Source organism: Anabrus simplex, chromosome 10 (assembly GCF_040414725.1).
Source record: "Anabrus simplex isolate iqAnaSimp1 chromosome 10, ASM4041472v1, whole genome shotgun sequence".
NCBI lineage: Eukaryota > Metazoa > Arthropoda > Insecta > Orthoptera > Tettigoniidae > Anabrus > Anabrus simplex.
In genome coordinates, this window is record NC_090274.1 from 44,010,421 (window position 1) to 44,029,442 (window position 19,022).

Sequence of the window (19,022 nt, forward strand, 5' to 3'; positions counted from 1 at the left end):
TAAAGGGGTCCAAAATCCATGTCAAAGGCACCTCATAATGGTACTTATCGCTAGTAAAGTAGAACCATGGTATTTGTCATGTTGGGGCACTAATCAAAAGTAGTGAAGACTCACTGTGTTCCACACATGATCGTACTACTCACAAGTATTGTACGTCATACAGGTAACGCAGACCTATGGTGTTTCTCACACAATGGCGCCACTCACAGACAACACAAACCGATGGGGTTCCCCACTTAGGTGTACTAATCACGGGCGCCGGTATTCCTAGGGTGTTCCTCACGTAGTGGGTACTAATCACAGGCAACGCAGACCCACGGTGTCGCTCATAGTGGTACTAATCGCAGGCAACGCCCAGACCAGTGTTTCTCACAATGGTACTAATCATGGATACTGGAAACCCACAATGACCCACTCTATGCTGCCACTAAGCATGAACCTATTGTGTACCCAATATAGTGGTACTACTCGCAAGTAAAGACGACCCATGGTGTTTCCCCGTGTGATGGTACTAATCAAAAGAAGTTTCATGGTTCTAAGACAATCATCCCTTGGTTGCCTCTCGCAACAGGCAGGGGATATCGTGGGTGAATTCTTTGTCTGCCTCCCCCACCCATGGGGTGTGTGTGTGTGTGTCTTTGGTCCGCGAGAGGTATTTTATTTCCCTGAAGTCCACCGGCATGCCGGTTAGGACCACCGCTATCCGCCATGTGGGAGTATCACCTCTCCTGTTACGACAGCGTAGTAGGTTCGTGTATATAAGATTTCTTAACAGGGTTGGTAAGCTTCAAAAGAGGAACACCACACACCCCAAATGTCTTCAGTATTAGCAAGAAATTCACTTTTGTTTCTTGAATTTGAAGGGACCAGTGCTTCACCAATAAACTGATATCGCAGTCCACTTTCACTACATTATATTTCCTTATTCTTTACCTATATGCTACCACACGTGATTACTCTGTGGTGTTTTTCATGAATTGTTACTGTTATCACATACAATATACCTGAACAGATCCATCACTTTGAATATCTGCAGAACATTTGTAACATCACACATTTTTTCAGCGGTCATTTCTGGTTTCGATATGCTGAATATTGGCAACAAAGAAGAATGACAAAGATGCTACACACTAGCCATGCGTACTCTGGACAGAAAAATTTACAACTATTTAAATTCGTTACCCCACTCCAGATACAGACTGACGGGATTGCTAACTGGTCAATATGACCACCTTTCTGATATTCTTCCTGTATGACAATGAAGCTCAAACATTTGTGGACCTTTTGCCTAACAGGACTGCAGTGAAGCAAAGGTAATACGATACCACTAAAAATGGTAAATTCTAACAAAAACATACACAAAGTGGGAAATTTGTCCATTTATAAAAAGGTCAAAGGGAGAAAAGTAGATTCCAAGATCGCCGCACACTATGAACGAGGACGACCCGGATCGAAGGATGGAGTACTGCGAGTGGTTTGAAAGCATGCCTCTTGAGGATGAACGGTTTACAGGGATGGTTATCTGGGTCTGACGAGGCGCAAATCAAACTGAACAGTACTGTAAACCGCTATATAACTGCGTGTACTGGGTTCCTGAAAATAGTCACGTTCACGTGGACAAATACTTTAATCTACCCGGTGTTAATGTGTGGTGTGGTCTCTCATTGCGTGGTTTGATTGGCCCACTCTTCTTTGAAGGAACCGTAACTGCTGAGGTGCATCTTCATATGCTGCAAACATCCATTTCACCTGCCATCCAAGAGATGTTTGGAATGAAAGATTTTACCTGCAAGATGGTACTCTGCCTCACTACCACAGAGATGTCAGAGCCTACTTGGATGAAAATCTACCTGGACGATGGAGAAGTCGAAGAGGAGCTGCTGAGTAACTACCAAGGTCTCCAGACCTTGCATCTCTTGACTTCGATCTATGGGGAACCTTGAAAAATGTAGTTTATCAACAGAAGCCAGCTACACTGAACGAGCTACGAGAAACCATCGAGGCGTTCTGTGCGGCTATCACACCAGCAACAGTAGTTCGGTCAGCAGTTCAGCGGCATTGACGTCGTTTGGCTGCTAATAGGGGCCACTTTGAACACATAAAATAACCTCCCCCATGCGCAAGCATTGTAACTGTATGTCATATTGTTCCACTATCAAAGAGTATCTACATTTTTCTGGACCCCTCTGCAGTAATAATAATTACATATTTAAAACTCACGAAGTCTTCTGCAATCCCCCACTAAAGAGATTTTTATGAAATGTGATTTAGATGAAAGACACTCAGATGTATGCGAGCCAAAACTTCATTTTACAAAATTAGCATGTGCACCATAGAGTTGGCTAGTGCGTGTATGCTTCAAAACCTTGAGCCGGCGCAATCAGCTGTTGAAAATAATAACAATAAGTTATTAATTTGACCACCTAATCAATACAATATTGTGATAGTGAGGCAGAGTGCCATCTTGTAGGTAAAATCTTTCATTGCAAACACCTCTTGGATGGCAGATGAAATGGATGTTTAGAGCATATGAAGATGCACCTCAGCAGTTACAGTTCCTTCAAAGAAGAATGGGCCAATCAAACTGCGTGATGACTAGAGCCCGGATTTCCATGCAAATGCATGTTTTTAAATAAGCTAGCTACACTTCTCAAACTTTGCAAATATTCATTTCACGGCTTAACAATTCCAAATAACAGTTCTTTTTCCGTGCATGTTTGCATGTTTTGGCATTTTTTGGAGAAAATTCATGCATAATGCATATTTGGAAGATTTTGGATTTAATAGCGCATATTTAGACGTTTAATATTGCATAATATGACTTGCATTCTGACTGATGCATATATATTGTTAACTTGCATCATAGTGCATTTTATGAATGTTAGTTTGCAGAATTTGGGACAATTTTTCACGTTGTAGGCTACAGTATGTCTATTACTGAGAGACGGAGAGAATGTATTCCTGGCATCCTATGTGACAACCATAGTTAGTAGCCTACATATGATACAGGTCCTACAGTATAATGCAATTAACTAAACACTTTCTTATCTGTTGCTTGAGTAAACAATGACGTAAGTCGGAAGGCCCCACGTCGAAATCTAATTCTTAGGAATAAGGTGTGTCAGTTTTACAGTTGTACATTACTATAAACTGAATTGTGCATTAATCATTGACGGCTCATTTTTCGTCTGTTAGACGAACAAAAGAAACCTTGTATCGCACTTCTGTGGCGCTGCGTTACTGCTATAGCAGCTTACAAATTCTGATTTTTCATTGAACCCTCTACCATTGTTATCCTGGAATGTCCTACCCGGAACTTTCAATCGTCACACGTCTGTGTTATCGCAGCAAGCAATCGTTGAGGACATTCAAATGTGTCTGCAATCATCGCATGGAGAAGCAGCTGCCGCAGATAGAGATAAGTTGAACAAACTAATTCGTTCAAATCCTGATTTTGAATTCGTCAAGCTTATAAAAGATGTATTGTGGTGAAAATGCAAAAGACGTACAATTTGACCTCACTTTGTCCAAATGTCTTCATTGAATTATGCATCCATCACTTCTCGTGACGTAAAAAGATAATTTTCTGTGCTTAAGTATGTGCTGAATGGTAAACGGATGAGCTTAAATCAAGACAATTTGGAGAAATTAGGGTAGTTTTTGTTCATGTTTCAAAAGGAACTGAATTTTGATAGTGCATATTTTCCAGTTTATTGTGCATGTTTGGCCATATGATAGTGCATGAATGCATGCATATTTTGAGATTTGATACTGCATGGAAATCCGGGCTCTAGTGATGACAGACCACACCACACATTAACACCGGGTATTGTATTGATTAGGTGGTCAAATTAATAAAGTAACTTATTGTTATTTTCAATCAGATATCAATAACGATCAAAAATGATATTTATCACATGTAGCAATCAGCTGTGTTTCATTCATTCCATCTCTGACCCGGTCAATGACTGGAAAACAGGTTGTAGGATTTCAGCAATCAGCTGTCTCGATGCCTCGACACAACGCTTCAGTGTTTCAAAGCAGTAAGATTGCAGCGTGAACAGAAACGACAGTTCCGTACATGTCAGCTACATCGATGCTTCGAAACAGTGACTTATCTTCTTGCCTCAATAGAAGCATTCCACGTGACATTGCCCTGAAGATGAGCCAACGCTCGTTAATAGATGCTTTATATTCTGAACCGCAATTCAAGTTTATGTACTCAGCGATGTAGGTCTTAGTTTCACACACACAAAAAGAACATTGTTTTCAAAGCTGGGTCAAGTGAACATTTTTTGACAATTATGTTTTTAAGCTTAAATTTGAAGTAGTCAATAAGTATTTGAAATTATTATTTATAATTTATTTAAAAAAAGAGTACACACTTTTTATTGATATTTTTGAACATTGTGCTCTTCAATGCACATGGTCCACTGTTTCACAAGCTTTGATACCCTCTGCAAGAAAGGCTTTTGGTTGCGCAGCAAGCCATGTATGCCCTGCTTCCTTTACCAGATGATTGGAGCTGTATCGATGGCCTCTTAGATTGTTTTTAAGTGGACCAAACAAATAGTAATCCAATGGGGCGAGATTGGGACTGTACGCAGGATGCTCCAACACCTCAAAACGCAGCATCTGAAGCGTTTGAGCGGTGTGGGCGGTGGTACGTTGACATGCATTGTCACGCAACAATCCAATTCCTTCCGACAATCGACCTCTGCGTTTGTTGCAAATTGCAGGTTTCAGCTTGTTTACCAGCATATCATCATAACGTTCACTGTTTACCGATTCCCCCTTTTCCTGGTAATGTTCCATGATTGGCTCGAGTCCCAAAACAATGAGCATCACTTTGCCTGCAGAAGGTTGACTCCTTGAATTTCTTTTTGACTGGGGATCCGGGATGCTTCCATTCCATGCTCTGATGTTTGCTCTCTGGTTTGTTAGCATGACGGTCTAGTAGGTGCTGACAGATTCTCACACAAATGCGCTTCTACTCTACACTGAGTTGTTCTGGAACCCATCTCCAATAGACTTTGTGAAAGTTAAGCCTGTTATGCACAATTTCATATGCAGAACCACAGTTAATGTGTATATGGTTTGCCATGTCATCAACAGTCACTCGTCTGTTATTCGGATGATATCACGCACTTGTTCAATATTGGCATCAGCTACGGCTGCAGATGGATGCCCGGATCTTTCCTCATCCTTCACGCTCGTGCGACCCCTCTTGAACTGTTCAATCCACTGGCAAACACTTTGCTGTGGTAAAACATCGTCCCCATATTGTGCTGAAAGTCATCTATGAATTTCCACTCCTGGTGCACCCTCAGACCACAGAAAAAAAGATTACGGAATGTTCTTCCTTGGTGCAAACAGTGACGTGGCCATCTTCACGTCACAACAGCGCAAGCTGTACAGATCTGATAACGCTGAAACCTACCACAGATGTAGACAACTGTGCCATCCAGTGGCTGATGTGCAAACAACGCCATAGAGCCAACCCAAAGACAATTAGAGCAAAATTGCAGATACTTATTGACTTGCCTATGCAGATAGGCTCATCAATACTAGTTCTAGATCTAAAACAGGATGAGATTTTTGCATCCCTGCTTCATCAGGTATGTAGACATTCATATTCACTTACAGTGTTAAAGGAAATAAGGAGAATGCTGCATAAATGATGGTGCTTGTTTAAAGGGGCTTAACAGAGGTCATCGGCCTCTAAGGATACAAAATGAGACGAACTGGAATGACAAATTTAGTCAAAAATCCTCCACTGACCAGAATTCAAAACGCGAGGACGAAGAATGAATGGACGGAAACAAATTTAAAACAATCAGTGGATCCGACCCGCAATGTCTCGCATTCACAGAAACTGACGTGGCACAATAGTATTACTGACCAAGGGACTGCGTCTATAGCATAATACTGAATCGATGCTTTTAGTCTAAAGGGGTCCAAAATCCAAGTCATCGGTCCCTCAGAATGGTACTTATCACTAGGAAAGTAGAACCATGGCATTTGTCATGTTGCGGTACTAATCAAAAGTAGCGTAGATTTGCGGCATTCCACATAGTATGGTACTACTCACAGGTAATGAAATTTGCACATGGAATACAGACCTATGGTGTTTTGCACATTGCGGTGCCATTTATAGGCAACACAAACCTATGGTGTTCATCACGTGAACCACAGGGACCTGCACTATCCCGTGGTGTTCCTAATATAGTGGGTACTAATCGTAGGCAAGCCAGAACTATGGTGTCGCTCCTAAAGTGGTACTAATCACAGGTACTGTAGAAGCCGGCAACGCACTCCGTTACTAATCACGAACCTATTTGGTACCTAACATACTGGTACTACGTGCAAGTAAAAGTGACCCATAGTTTTCCCTGCATGGTGTTACTGACCACAATAGTTTCATGGTTCTAATACAAACATCCCTTCGTTGCCCCATTTAGTCACCTCTTACGACAGGCAGGGGATACTGTTGGTGTATTCCTCTGCGTCCCCCACCCACAGCGGGTGCTGCATAAATGAGAAAAAGGAGCGACTACATATTTATGTAGGAATATGCAAGACAAAAGTATGCAGAATGAGCAGAAGGAGAAAGGAACCAAATGTGTAATGTAACTGAAGTGTGATTTTTATTTATGCTCAAAGGAACAATTGCATGTAACCACAAGGATCCAGAATATAACTTTTATTTTTAATATATAATAGAAATGTAAATATAACGAGCCATTATTATCTATATATATATATATATGGTAGTTTTAATACTGTTAATGAATACTTCAAAATATTTAATGAAAGATTTTTATCTGTCAAAGAGATGCCCAACTCCTTGAAATAGGAACTCTTGTCCTTAAACCAAGTCCTCCTGGCTCTGAAGAGAAGTCCCCTTACTTCCCATTTGTAACCAGTTGTGTTATAGCCCTCACTCAAATGAAGGACGCATGGGCAGTAGATTGCTCTTGTACACCACCAATGCCAGCTCTGGGTTGACTTCAAAGCTTATGGTGGGGTTCAAGAGGAGGCATTTCTTTTCCTTATGGTTGATGGTAATATTCGACCGCCCAGTCTATCAATCTTCTGAAAGGCAGTACACTTCCTTGTGAACCTCGCACTTTGCCTTCTGTGGGGCCATTGCATGAAAGAATGGACCTTTTGGATGGCACATGTTCCTCTGTAAATTTCTCTTTCAGCGGTAGCCAAACACATGGCCCAGGTTTTTCACTTGGGTGGTGACATTGAACGGTAGACTGAACACCCTGGTACCATTCTCACTGCTGATTCATTGCATGATGTCTATTCCGTTAGTCCACTCAGACTATGAAAGACCTCTATCATTCATCCAAGGTGTGGCCTTGGGATTATCCTTACAATTCTACAATTTTGCCTTTTTTCTTGCACCTATAGGGCTGCTGTCATTTCATTATCTTTTGTGCCTGTTTCTACATTAATTCCTAGCTTTCTTTCATTTCATTTAGACAATCATACCAAATACAGTACATGTAATACATGTCTAACATGTCAAGTATAGAGAAAAAATCTCCAAATGGACACCAACTGCCTTTGGATTTTATTTGAGCTATGGTGGCTTTTGTAAACCTCTGTTTAATTGGATAGGATCTTGCCTATACGTGTGACACTACTGCCAGCACAACGGCGTGTGCCAACCACCCACTGTAGGCTATTCTGAATATTTCTTGAATTCATTTTTGTATAATTGTACAGTATGTTCCATTTCTGCTTAATAATTACTCATTAAGAGTACTACTGTCAAACTACTGCTGAACTGCTAATTGTCTTAACGGATGCTGTTGCATCAGAATTTTTACTGCAGGGTACTTTGAAGTCTGAAGCAAGCGACGTGGAATTGTCCCATTTTCCAACTTCCCCAAATACCACCTACTTCACGCAGATCTAAATTGGTTCTTGGTAAAAGAAGCTCTGACCAATCATCTGTACCAACTCAATCTGTTCTTAAAGACAAACTTCCTTTTCCTATTCTCTATCTCCTGATCAGTCATTATCTGAAAAATCCATTCCCACCATACCCTCATTCTAACCTTATAGACACCACTTTATTTTAATACCTGGGGAAACGTTCGGTCTTCATATTTAAAAAATCACCAATTTCTTTTCTCATCACTTGCCGTTATGTTTTCTCTTCCTAGGCATTATTAGTTTACATGTAATGTAATTCTTAATAGGCACATAACTTGTATATTCCCAGCTAGAATAATACAGATCTAAAGTAAACTCGTGTCCTCATCCTGAGGTGGTGCAGCTCTTTTCAGGCACACCCCCATTGGAGGTGAGCTGCATAATACAGATCTGATTGCTATGTAATATATTCACTATTATACAAAGAATATTCTACGTTCCATTTCCTTAAGATTTTGCTAACTTAAGTCTACGTTTAGCTTCAGCTTGATAATGTTCCTTCAGGCTCAATAGTGGTATTCTAATATATGAAATGTTTTGAATTAATATAGAACCACTTTCTCAATACACTCCTACCAATCACGAAGATTTCCTGCAGCATATGCAACTTGCATGTCAACTCAGCGTTTTATATACGCTTACTTTGCAGCAAGAAACTTGACTATAGCTTTCACAGAATGACACTATTCAACTTCCAGGACATCCCTCAAGCTCCCACCTTGCAAGACATTCGTAGCAATAATTGGGACCCACCTCAATCAGACCATTTTTAACCACTCTGGTTAACTATCATTTTCTTCAACAGAAGCAGGTTTGGAAGTTCTTTGACATTCTGAACAATTTACACACATTTCTTGTGTGTGTATCCCATTATTCCCTAGGGAAAGAAAAAATTCTGACTCAGAATTTATCATGTTTCTTTCTTAAATGATCATCACCTTACATGAACAATCATAACTACCAAAATGAGATTCACTGCAATGTTTGCATGTGTGAACGAAGTTCAAGAGGTGATATAGTAAATGCCTTCTCAGTGAAGGTAATGGAGATATTGATCAAGACATCGTTAATAGGGTAACAGCAGCTGAGCAGTGGCAGGCAGCGACAGGGTTTATATGCAATAAAAAGGACGCTATTCATCTAAAAGGCAATATGTACAGGATAATGGTTTCTCCAGCCATGGTATATGGCTCTGAACGTTGGACAATGAAATAAGGATGAACGCAAACTTAACACTGCCATAGTTAGGATGCTGCAACGGGCTCGTGGAACAACTGGATTGCACAAAATCTGAAACAATATTCTCCACTCTCAGAGAGACACCAATCCCAGAAAAAATGAAAAGGAAACCAACTCCGATGGTCTGGTCACACTGAAAGAGGACTAGGGGAGCATATATCATTGAGTTGAGATGACGGCATTAGAAGGTGAACCAGCTCAGGGATGACCAGAAACAAAATGGAGAGATAGGATTATAAAAGACTTGCTAAATTCCATTCCTGACTCTACTAGGGTCCAAGAAAGGAAGTGTTGGAGGAAAGTGGCCATTTACCCAAAACAAGGTATAGAAGAACTATAGTAGAAGTACATTATAGCAAGAATTCATAACAGCAAAAAATGTTGTCTATAGCAAATTTTCGTTATATCAAATTAAGTCAAAAGAAATCCACACACACATTAAAATTTGTATGAAACGGCAATTGGTTTGTTTAAAATTTGCCTTTTCGTGGACGATTTCCATACTACGACTTGTCCATTAATTATTTTCCTAAATCCTGTTACACAGAGGCTTCTGTGGCAAATGTTCGTTTCCTTATTCAAACAGTATCACCTAACCTACCTTAACCGTATATGAATCATGAAGACATATTTCAAGTGCAAATAGAGTAATAACCTTTCACTATAAATTTACATGGAAATACAGTAGAACCTCGATAATTCGAAATTGGTTAATTCAAAATGCAGCGTAATTCGAAGAATCTCTCATTCCCCGAAACACAAGGTATGGTTTTGTATGTTATTTAAATGGTTTAATTTGAAATAAGGATAATTCGTAATTCGAAGAACAACAACGGTCCTAGTATTGAAATTCAGACTTAATTCAAAACTGTCCTTCAATTTATTAAAAATAATACTTTACAGCGTAATTTGTATTAAAAATTCTCCGCGTCACGATGGAACGCGTCTTAAGGAACGGTTTTTTCTGCACTTTCACTTTTGAGTTTGGTGTGTCTACAGCGCGCTGCAGAGTTGCCAAGTTCTAGTGAAATCGTAGTTCTTTTGTATTATTCTAGTTACTCATTTAACTTAAAGTTTTAGTGTGCAGTTATAAACTTCAAAAGTTATATTTTATTAATATTATGTTTTAGTTTATTGTTACGATATTTTAGTTTAGGGCATGTCTTTTTTTGGGGGGGGAGTGGGTTGCAATGGCTAAGTCAGTATTCTTCAAAGGCATTCAGCGAGAAAGTGAAAATTATACGGGAGGTCGACAAAGGACAAAAAACTAAAACTGAAATAGCTAAAGACTTTGGAATTCCAGTGTCCACAATTTCAACGTTTTTTAAAAATTGTGAGAGCATAGAAGCTCAGCAAAAGCAGGGTGTAAATAAAGCAAAGCGAATGCGCATTCAAGGAGCTAAACACACTGATTTGGAAGTACAATTGATCAAGTGGTTTCGGCATGTTCGGGCAAACAATGTCCCTGTAGATGGCAAGATTAAAGGGAAGGCGAATGAACAGGCACTGAAGATGGATCTTGAGTTTCAGTGTTTGAACACGTGGATTCAGCGTTTTAAGGAACGGCACAATATCACGTGGCAGGCAGTGTACGGAGAAGCCGAATCAGTGAACACTAGCGATGTAGACAGTTGGCGAGAAAACATGGCTCACATAATCAATTCGTATGCACCGAACAATATCTTCAATGCCGATGAGACTGCATTGTTTAATGCCGAGCCCAAACGGACTTATGGTTGTAAGGGGGAGAAGTGCCATGGTGGGAAATCTTACAAGGATAGGGTCACAGTCCTGTGTTGCAATGCGAGAAACTTCCTCCCCTCCTCATAGGCAAGTTCGAGAAGCCGCGATGTTTTAAGGGCATCAGGCACTTTCCATGCAAATATAAATCGTCTAACGATTCCTGGATGACAGGCAAAATTTGAAGAGTGGCTGGTATACCTTGAGTGCAAAATGGCAGGCCAGGACAGGAAAATACTTCTGTTGGATCAGTGAGCTGCACACAAACCTAATTTAATTTTAAAAACATGTGCGTCTTTTTCTGCCGGCCAACACTGTGCTGCTTGCAGCCCCTAGACCAAGACATAATTTCATCTGTGAAAAGTGCCTACAGAAAGCGACTGGTGCGTTACTTTCTCCGGGAAGTTGCTAGAAATATTCCGGCGGGAGAGATACGCAAGTGGAATGTAACTGATGCAATGCGGAGTGTGACAGTTGCCTGGGACTGTTCCTCCATCGACAATCAAGAACTGCTTCGTCAAGTGTGGTTTTAGTTCGTTAAATGAAGTAGAAGAAGATGACAATGAAGATGAATGGGAGGAGTTACGGCACAAGACTGATGTCGGTATAACTTTCTCCAAATACATCACCATAGACCAAGCGGAGACTAATTCAGAAGAGTGGGATCCCGCCGTGATTATCAGCTGTGATCACGTGACGCCAAAGGGAGATGCAGCTACAGCTGATGTTGAACATGAAGATACGGTGCAAGTGGCAGCTATTCCGTCAAAGAATGATGTACTTGTCGCTCTCACCGTGTTGGATTCAGTGATGAGTGCAAGTGATGCTGACGACGCTACAATTAAGGCTATGGCCCATATGGAGCAGTTCGTAGCTAGTGTTTATATATATATAAAAAAAAGATGAAGCAACCTCTCATACATTCTTACTTTAAAAGGCAATAAGCCTAATGACAAAAAAAAGTCCTACTGGATCATTAAACATTTGTGAACTATTCAGGTGCTGTACAAAGTTATCTATTATTCTTGATATTTGTTTTAAATATATGTCTGGGTTTTTAAAGTTTGTTTTGTTGGTGTAATGTTTCCATTTTGGACAGCCTTGTTGGCTCCCCTGTGCAAGTGCTTTATACTGCACTTAAATCAAGTAGGTTATAACCTATTTGCTTAAAGTGCGTTGTGCATATACAGTAGATTACTGTACTCCTTGTCTTTGAATCGTGTTTTATTTTTCCCGGGAGTGAGGTTACGTTTGACAGTGTATGGAGTTTGCAAGAGCATTATTTCAATAAATGCACCTTGTTGGATACATTTAGGAATTTTTTCTCTATGGCATTTGTCGTACGTACGACGCCGTAACTGGTGTAAAAACCTTCAATTATTATATTTAATAAATTTTAATTATAGTTTATATAAGGCTGAATTACCTTTTATTAAATGTTAAATATGATCAATATATGATTTCCCTGTAAATATGTAGTATAGATTGTATAACCTCCAATACGTATTGTGTATAACCTCAAAATCTATAGAGTCAAAAGCGGTAGAAAATTCCACAATGTTTGTATGTTAGACTTATTGTACTATAATTTGGTATATATGAAAGGTTCTGGAAACTTACTGTAAGCTTTTATTATCCAGATACATGTAGAGACATTACGAATGTTGTGGATATTTCCTGTACATTTTTAAATATTGAAGGAACGTTCGAGTATCCATTTGACTAGCTGGTCGATCGATGTTTCGAGTGTGTTTCATTAGTGTTGTAAGAACTCTTCCAGAAGTCGATCATTCTAGATGGTTGATCAATAGTATAAATATCGAACTGTCAAGTCAGTGAGACAGTCAGAATATTGGACTCGAGTGAGTGAGGCGGGGAATTCAAGAGAGTGCGCGAGTCAGTGTTATCTGTACTTGTCAGAATTGACTTCAGGGTACTCCTCTATTTAGTGTTGTATATAGTATCATTTGCTGCTGTGTATAACTGTGTGTTGTGACGTACAGTGTAAATAAAGTCATTTATACAAGGAAGTGAACGTGTTCTCGTGTGATATTTATTTACGCCAAATAAAATCGCAACGTAGAACGATACATTTGAAAGGTTTAACCCTTACCCCTCGAATTAAAGTTCTCTGCGTTGCCTCTACTACTCGTATTTTAAATGTACATTTTTATCTTATACGACCTGTATTAATCTTTCACGATTTTGGAGATAGCACTTGGTTTTAAATGATGTAGTTAGGCTATACACGTTTATAGCAAGCTATACTGGAGCAAATAAAAGCAATATGTGGAATTTAAGACTAATTATTTTCCATTTTTATTATTATTATTATTATTACTACCGTTATCGCATACCGATTGGTTTCGTTAATAATTTAGTGTACAAATTATCGCTAAAAAGCAATTTAAAAACTCTATTCAGTCTCTGTTTTCATACCTCGCGGTAGTTTGTAGGCTGAAACCACTGTAAACGGCAATTTCTTGAAATCCGAACCTTTTGATTTATAATTGTGCCAGCCGTCAGCATAAGGTACATGTTCGGTTACGGTACACAAACCGACCATCGTCAGTTCATTTTTAGGCAACGTGAAATGCTATTAGATATATTCATTAGGAGCAGAGGTGCGAAAATACTGAGGTTTTGTGTGTTGCCTGACATATGCAACATATATATGACTAGAAGAGCACATGGCAGCCATGTTTGTTTACTATCGCTCGAGCTTTCATGTGCGTGATTTGACAGCTGACGGCTACACTGCCATCTAAATAATGGATTTTTGACTGACTGTCGAATAGTATCTGGATTCTACAAAGTTCCACGTGGAACCAAAAGATGGCAGTAGAGTATATCATCGTGTATTTTGTCGGCTAAGAGTCGGCAGACGAGTGGTGGGCGATAAAATCACATGTCGGGTCTCCCCCGACATGCGACCGGAACGGGAATATCGTAATGTCGGGCCTCACCAAACAGACGAGTGGTAAAGGTTAACTGTGAATCAAGGTGATTGCATGCTATAAAGGATCTTAGAATATTTTGTGATGCAGCAGGGTTTGGCATTTCTGAACTTCAAGTTAGCGGCGGTTAATTCGAAATCACGTAATTCGAAGTCCGATTTTTGCATCCCAATGACTTCGAATCAACGAAGTTCTACTGAAGCTTTTCTGAAGTTTAACCAGAGGTAAGAATTTATAAACTAACCTCTAAAATCAGTGATGCACTGTCGTATCTTGAGGTGTATTAGATTTTTACTGAATTTCAGTACGTAGCATAAAGATTAAGTGATCATTAACTCAATAGAAATAAAGGATGAAGTAAACAGCTGTGTTGGCTAAGTTATTTATGCATTTCTTGTGAAAACATGCTCTCGTCTTTCATTTCAAATTTTGTTTACAGTACACTAGTCTACTGGTATTAGCAATAGACTGCGACAGTCTTCAAATGGCTATAGAGAGCTCACTAGTACACTGTCGTAGGTACGACATCGTAACTGACGAAAAACCTTCAATTATGTTTAGTATATTTTAATTATAGTTTATTTAATGCTAAATTATCTTTTATTAAGTGCTAAACATGACTAGTATATGGTTTCTCTGTAAATATGTATAAAATTTTATAACCTCAAATACGTATTGTATAACCTAAAAATCTATAGAGTCGAAAGCTGTAGAAATTTTTTTTTCTAGTTGCTTTGCGTCACACCGACACAGGTAGGTCTCATGGCGACGATGGGACAGGGAAGAGCTAGGAATGGGAAGGAAACGGCCGTGCCCTTAAGGTACAGCCCCAGCATTTGCCTGGTGTGAAAATGGGAAACCACAGAAAACCATTATCAGGGCTGCCGACAGTGGGGTTCGAACCTAGTATCTCCCGAATACTGGATGCACTTAAGCGACTGCAGCTGTCAAGCTCGGTGTAGAAAATTCCATAATGTTCGTATATTAGACTTATTGTACTATAGTTGGTATATCTGAAGGGTTCTAGAAACTTCCAGTAAGGTTTTATTATCCAGATACATGTAGAGACATTACGAATGTAGATATTTCCATGTGTGTTATTAAATAGGAAACGATCGTTCGAGTATCCATTCGACTAGCTGGTCGATGGACGTTTCGAGTGTGTTTCATTGGAGTGTTGTAAGAATTTGTCCAGAAGTCGATCATTCTAGATGGTTGGTCGAGAAGTATAAATATTGAGCTGTCAGTCAGTGAGGAAGTTCTTAGTTCTAAGTTCGCAGATTTTGGTTCTTGGGACTCAGGCAAGTGATGGACTGGGAGTGATTGTTGGGCTCCGAGGTGGAGTCAGTACTGGACTCAAGTGAGTCAGGCGGCAGATTCAAGAGAGTATGTTATACTGCGCGCGTCAGTTTGTTGATATCTGTACTTGTTTAATCGACTTCAGGGTATTCCGCTATTGGATGTTGTATATAGTGTCATTTGCTACTGTGTAAAATTGTGTGTTGTGACATACAGTGTAAATAAAGTAATCTGTATAAGGAAGTGAACGTGTTCTTGTGTGATATTTATTTACGTCTAATAAAATCGCAACGTAGAACGATAACACACCGAAGATATTCAGTCACATTCAATATAATCCCTGGTGTGTATAAGATCGGTAAATGAAATAACAGCATGCACCTAATCACTCACAATAACTGATGTATCAACTATAGGGTTCTTTCTGTAACCAAAGGATAATACACAATTTAATGTAGGAATTTTCATGGGACATGAAAAAAAAAAAAAAAAACTGACTTTACATCAGGGTTCTGACTATGCAGTAATCTCTACAGCTGATGTCTACTGTACTTGAAAGAGAACAGTTTTTAAAATTAATCATACATGTTGCCTTACCAGCGCTTTATGCCTTCATCCACACCATGAACATCCCAGGCATCAGTCGAACTGTCCAATTGTTTCCTCTTCATTGGAGCCTCACATGATTATTCCTGATGAATACTTGCATTATACTGAAAGAAATGTCAAGTTTCAAATTACAATTTGCGCATGACATGTACAATTTTTAATTGCCACCACCTTAACTAAACCAATTCAAAGTACAGTAAAAGACTGATCAGTTCTGCAAATTTTAACTTTTTATCCATCTACTTATTCATATGTGCAAACTCACCAGCATCTTATACCTCAGTTCATTCATCCTGTTCCCCTCGCAGAGAAGACTTGTGCCATTTCTCGTGGTTGTCAGCGACTTGCATGGTGACCATATGGTGATTCATGGTAAACACTCCTGCAACAAAAGAAATTTTAAGATTAAAAACTTGTTTCTCAAGGTATGATGATTAAAGGACGTCTTGAATATGAAACAGCATATGGGGAATATGCCCTAAATGCAGATCAGTGGTGTTTGATCTTCCCTATCTTATTTCCCCCTCAGTCAACTAACCCAAAAATGAAATTCATTACATGCAATAATATAGCCAACCAGGCATACAAACAAACCAACCCCTATTTAAACTTGATCAGTCAATCCAAAATCAGCAGGAACAATTATTTTTTAAAACAATGCCTTAATCATAAATTAGCCCCTGAACTCTTAATATCACTACAAAAGAAATCCTGTTCTAAATATGACTTCAAACAAGAAAAACCATTAAAATTTCAGTGAAAAATGAAAAAAAGGTTTATATAGAAAGAAAGCTATATAAATTCAAAATTACACAATGCTCACCTTAGATAAAACTGGGACAAATCCCAAATAAAAAAACTGAACTAATCTTTAACCTACCACTTGAAATCTTCAAGGTGCCAGAATCTATTATAAGTCTATTCCTTGATGCAAAGCTGCACATCATAACATTTGTAAGGACAACTATATATTATAACAGGTAGCATTACAAAATGGATGATTTAGCTTTCGCTTTGTATTTCTCTCTAACAATGTTTCTATTTTAGTATTAACCTAACTTATTTGAACACAAGAGCTGTTGTGTCATTGGCCTTGAAGCAATATTTGATACTGGCAAATCTAAATAAATTAGATCAATATTAGGAAGGTATAAATGTGCATCAGCAGTGTTAATGGCTGTTTTATTTTGACCACTAACCTCGAGTGCAAAACATCAATTTCTTTGGCATCATTGCAGTTTGTGAAATGGCTTGAACCAGTTTCATTACCATTGCTGAACAACTTTCTCACAACTTGTGGTTTATAAATATTTATCATCGAAGAAATTTTATATCCACGCAATGCATGTATTGAAAACGAAAGGTCTCAAAAACCTGTGCTGAGCTGTGAATAGAGTGAAGAGAACAATTCGGATTTGTGGAGAATGACTTCCTTCCCTTTCCCTACAATTCATTCACATATAGGTGTAGCTTACCTCCTCCCAGAAAGAATCAGTGGGCAATTTTCTTTTTATGTGTGTTGCTTCCTTCGACTAGCATAAATAAAAAAGTATCGATTGCAGCAATTTATGAATACCACCATTAAATGAGAAGGGAAAGCGTTATTAGCTGCCGTCCTCGGGGGGCCTGGGTTCGATTCCCAGTACTACCAGAAATTTACAAATGGCAGAAGGGCTGGTATTTGGTTGAAATGACATGTAGCTCACCTCTATTGGAGGTCTACCTGAAAAGAGCTGTACCACCTCGGGATGAGGACACTAGTTTACATTAGTCATAACCTAAAAATGGTGCTTACTTCCTTCTTTTTGATGCAGTTGAAATAATACAAATCTTATGTGGAATACTTTGCAGAGGAAAGATGTGTTCAGACCCACCCACCAGACGCCAGAAGTAAAATTTACTTTTATAACCTAATTCAATTTAGCATGTGCCATTCTCCATTGCTCAAGTATGCATTTCCACTGGCTGAGATATAATCGGATGGCATAATTCCCAGCAATCAAGATAAATACTTCAGTTACCAACCCATGCACAATAAAAACACAACCAGTAAATGCAGCATGTAATGAAACAAAGTAGGCTACAATACAGTTTTTCATTTGTCATTAGCTGCACACAAAGCAGCTATGTCAATGTCAGCTTTTCACCACTGCCCAGCATAGAATGCACTGCTTGCAGAATGCTAGAGACCCAGCAGCTATTATGCAGCTCTAACCTGGTGGTTTATACTTTCAGGCCCCCTTTGCTTGATGACAGTCCAATGGATTTGTCACTAGCTGGATCTAAAAAATCCAGACCAATGGTTTTGTCACTAGCCAGACATAACCAATCCACTAGCTGGCATGCAACGAACTGTACATATGTGGGTCTGTACTGCAAACAAATATTTTCTGCTTTGTTCAATAATTCAATGTTTTTTGCTGTGATGTGAATAAAAACTGATACTGCATATTCTTACGATAAATAATGCCAAGATATTTTAACGTTATTGTACGAAAACAAAAAAAACACTTTACAACCGAAATTCAGCTTCCAAAACTCCCTGTTAAAAAATAGGTAGCGCAAGAGCCTAGCGTTGCCATATGACAACAAATATCTTATGACCTAACGGTCCCAAAATTCTGAAACTTGTTTTATTAATTTTGGTCTCAAACATGCGGCAAAACACAACGCATAAGTAAATCTCAGAAAAAAAATTCAGGCGCTAATGGGTTAAACGATCAAATTAAGGACAAGCCCACATACATGGCATTCGTAGATCTAGAAAAGGCATTGAATGTTGATTGGACCAAGCTATTTCAAATTCTTAAGGTGATCGGGCTCAGAAACTGAGAAGGAAGAATAATCTATCTGTACAAAAACCAGTGGGCAATTGCAGTCTAACAAAGTTAGGTGATGCAGGAAATATTAGAGCAGATAATGAAGTCTTAAAGTAGATTAACATTGTTACTTGGGTAACAAAATAACCGACGATGGCAGAAGGATGACAAAATGCAGACTAGAACAAGCAAGGAGGGCCTTGTGTAAAATAAATTTGCATACGTCAAACACTGATATAGGAATTAGATGTTTTTGAAGACTTTCACCTGGATTGTATGGAAGTGAAAGACTATAAGTAGCTCGGAAAGAAAGAACAGAAACTTTTGAAATGGGGTGTTACAGAAGAATGCTGAAGGCGAGATGGGTAGATCGAATCACTAAATGAATTGGTGTGAGGGGACTGAT

The 19,022-nt window shown here is 39.0% G+C and overlaps 1 long non-coding RNA gene across 5 annotated transcripts in view; it reads right to left on the reverse strand.

Annotated features, from left to right (window-relative positions):
- LOC136882306 (uncharacterized) overlaps window positions 1–19,022 on the reverse strand; it is a 42,744-nt gene that overhangs the window by 9,201 nt on the left and 14,521 nt on the right. For all 5 annotated transcript variants that reach the window (XR_010861136.2, XR_010861140.2, XR_010861138.1 and 2 more), the window contains exons 2-3: window positions 16,063–16,179; window positions 15,786–15,901 (exon numbers count right to left, since the gene is read on the reverse strand). This is a non-coding gene — a long non-coding RNA (uncharacterized lncRNA). The remainder of the gene's footprint in view (window positions 1–15,785; window positions 15,902–16,062; window positions 16,180–19,022) is intronic.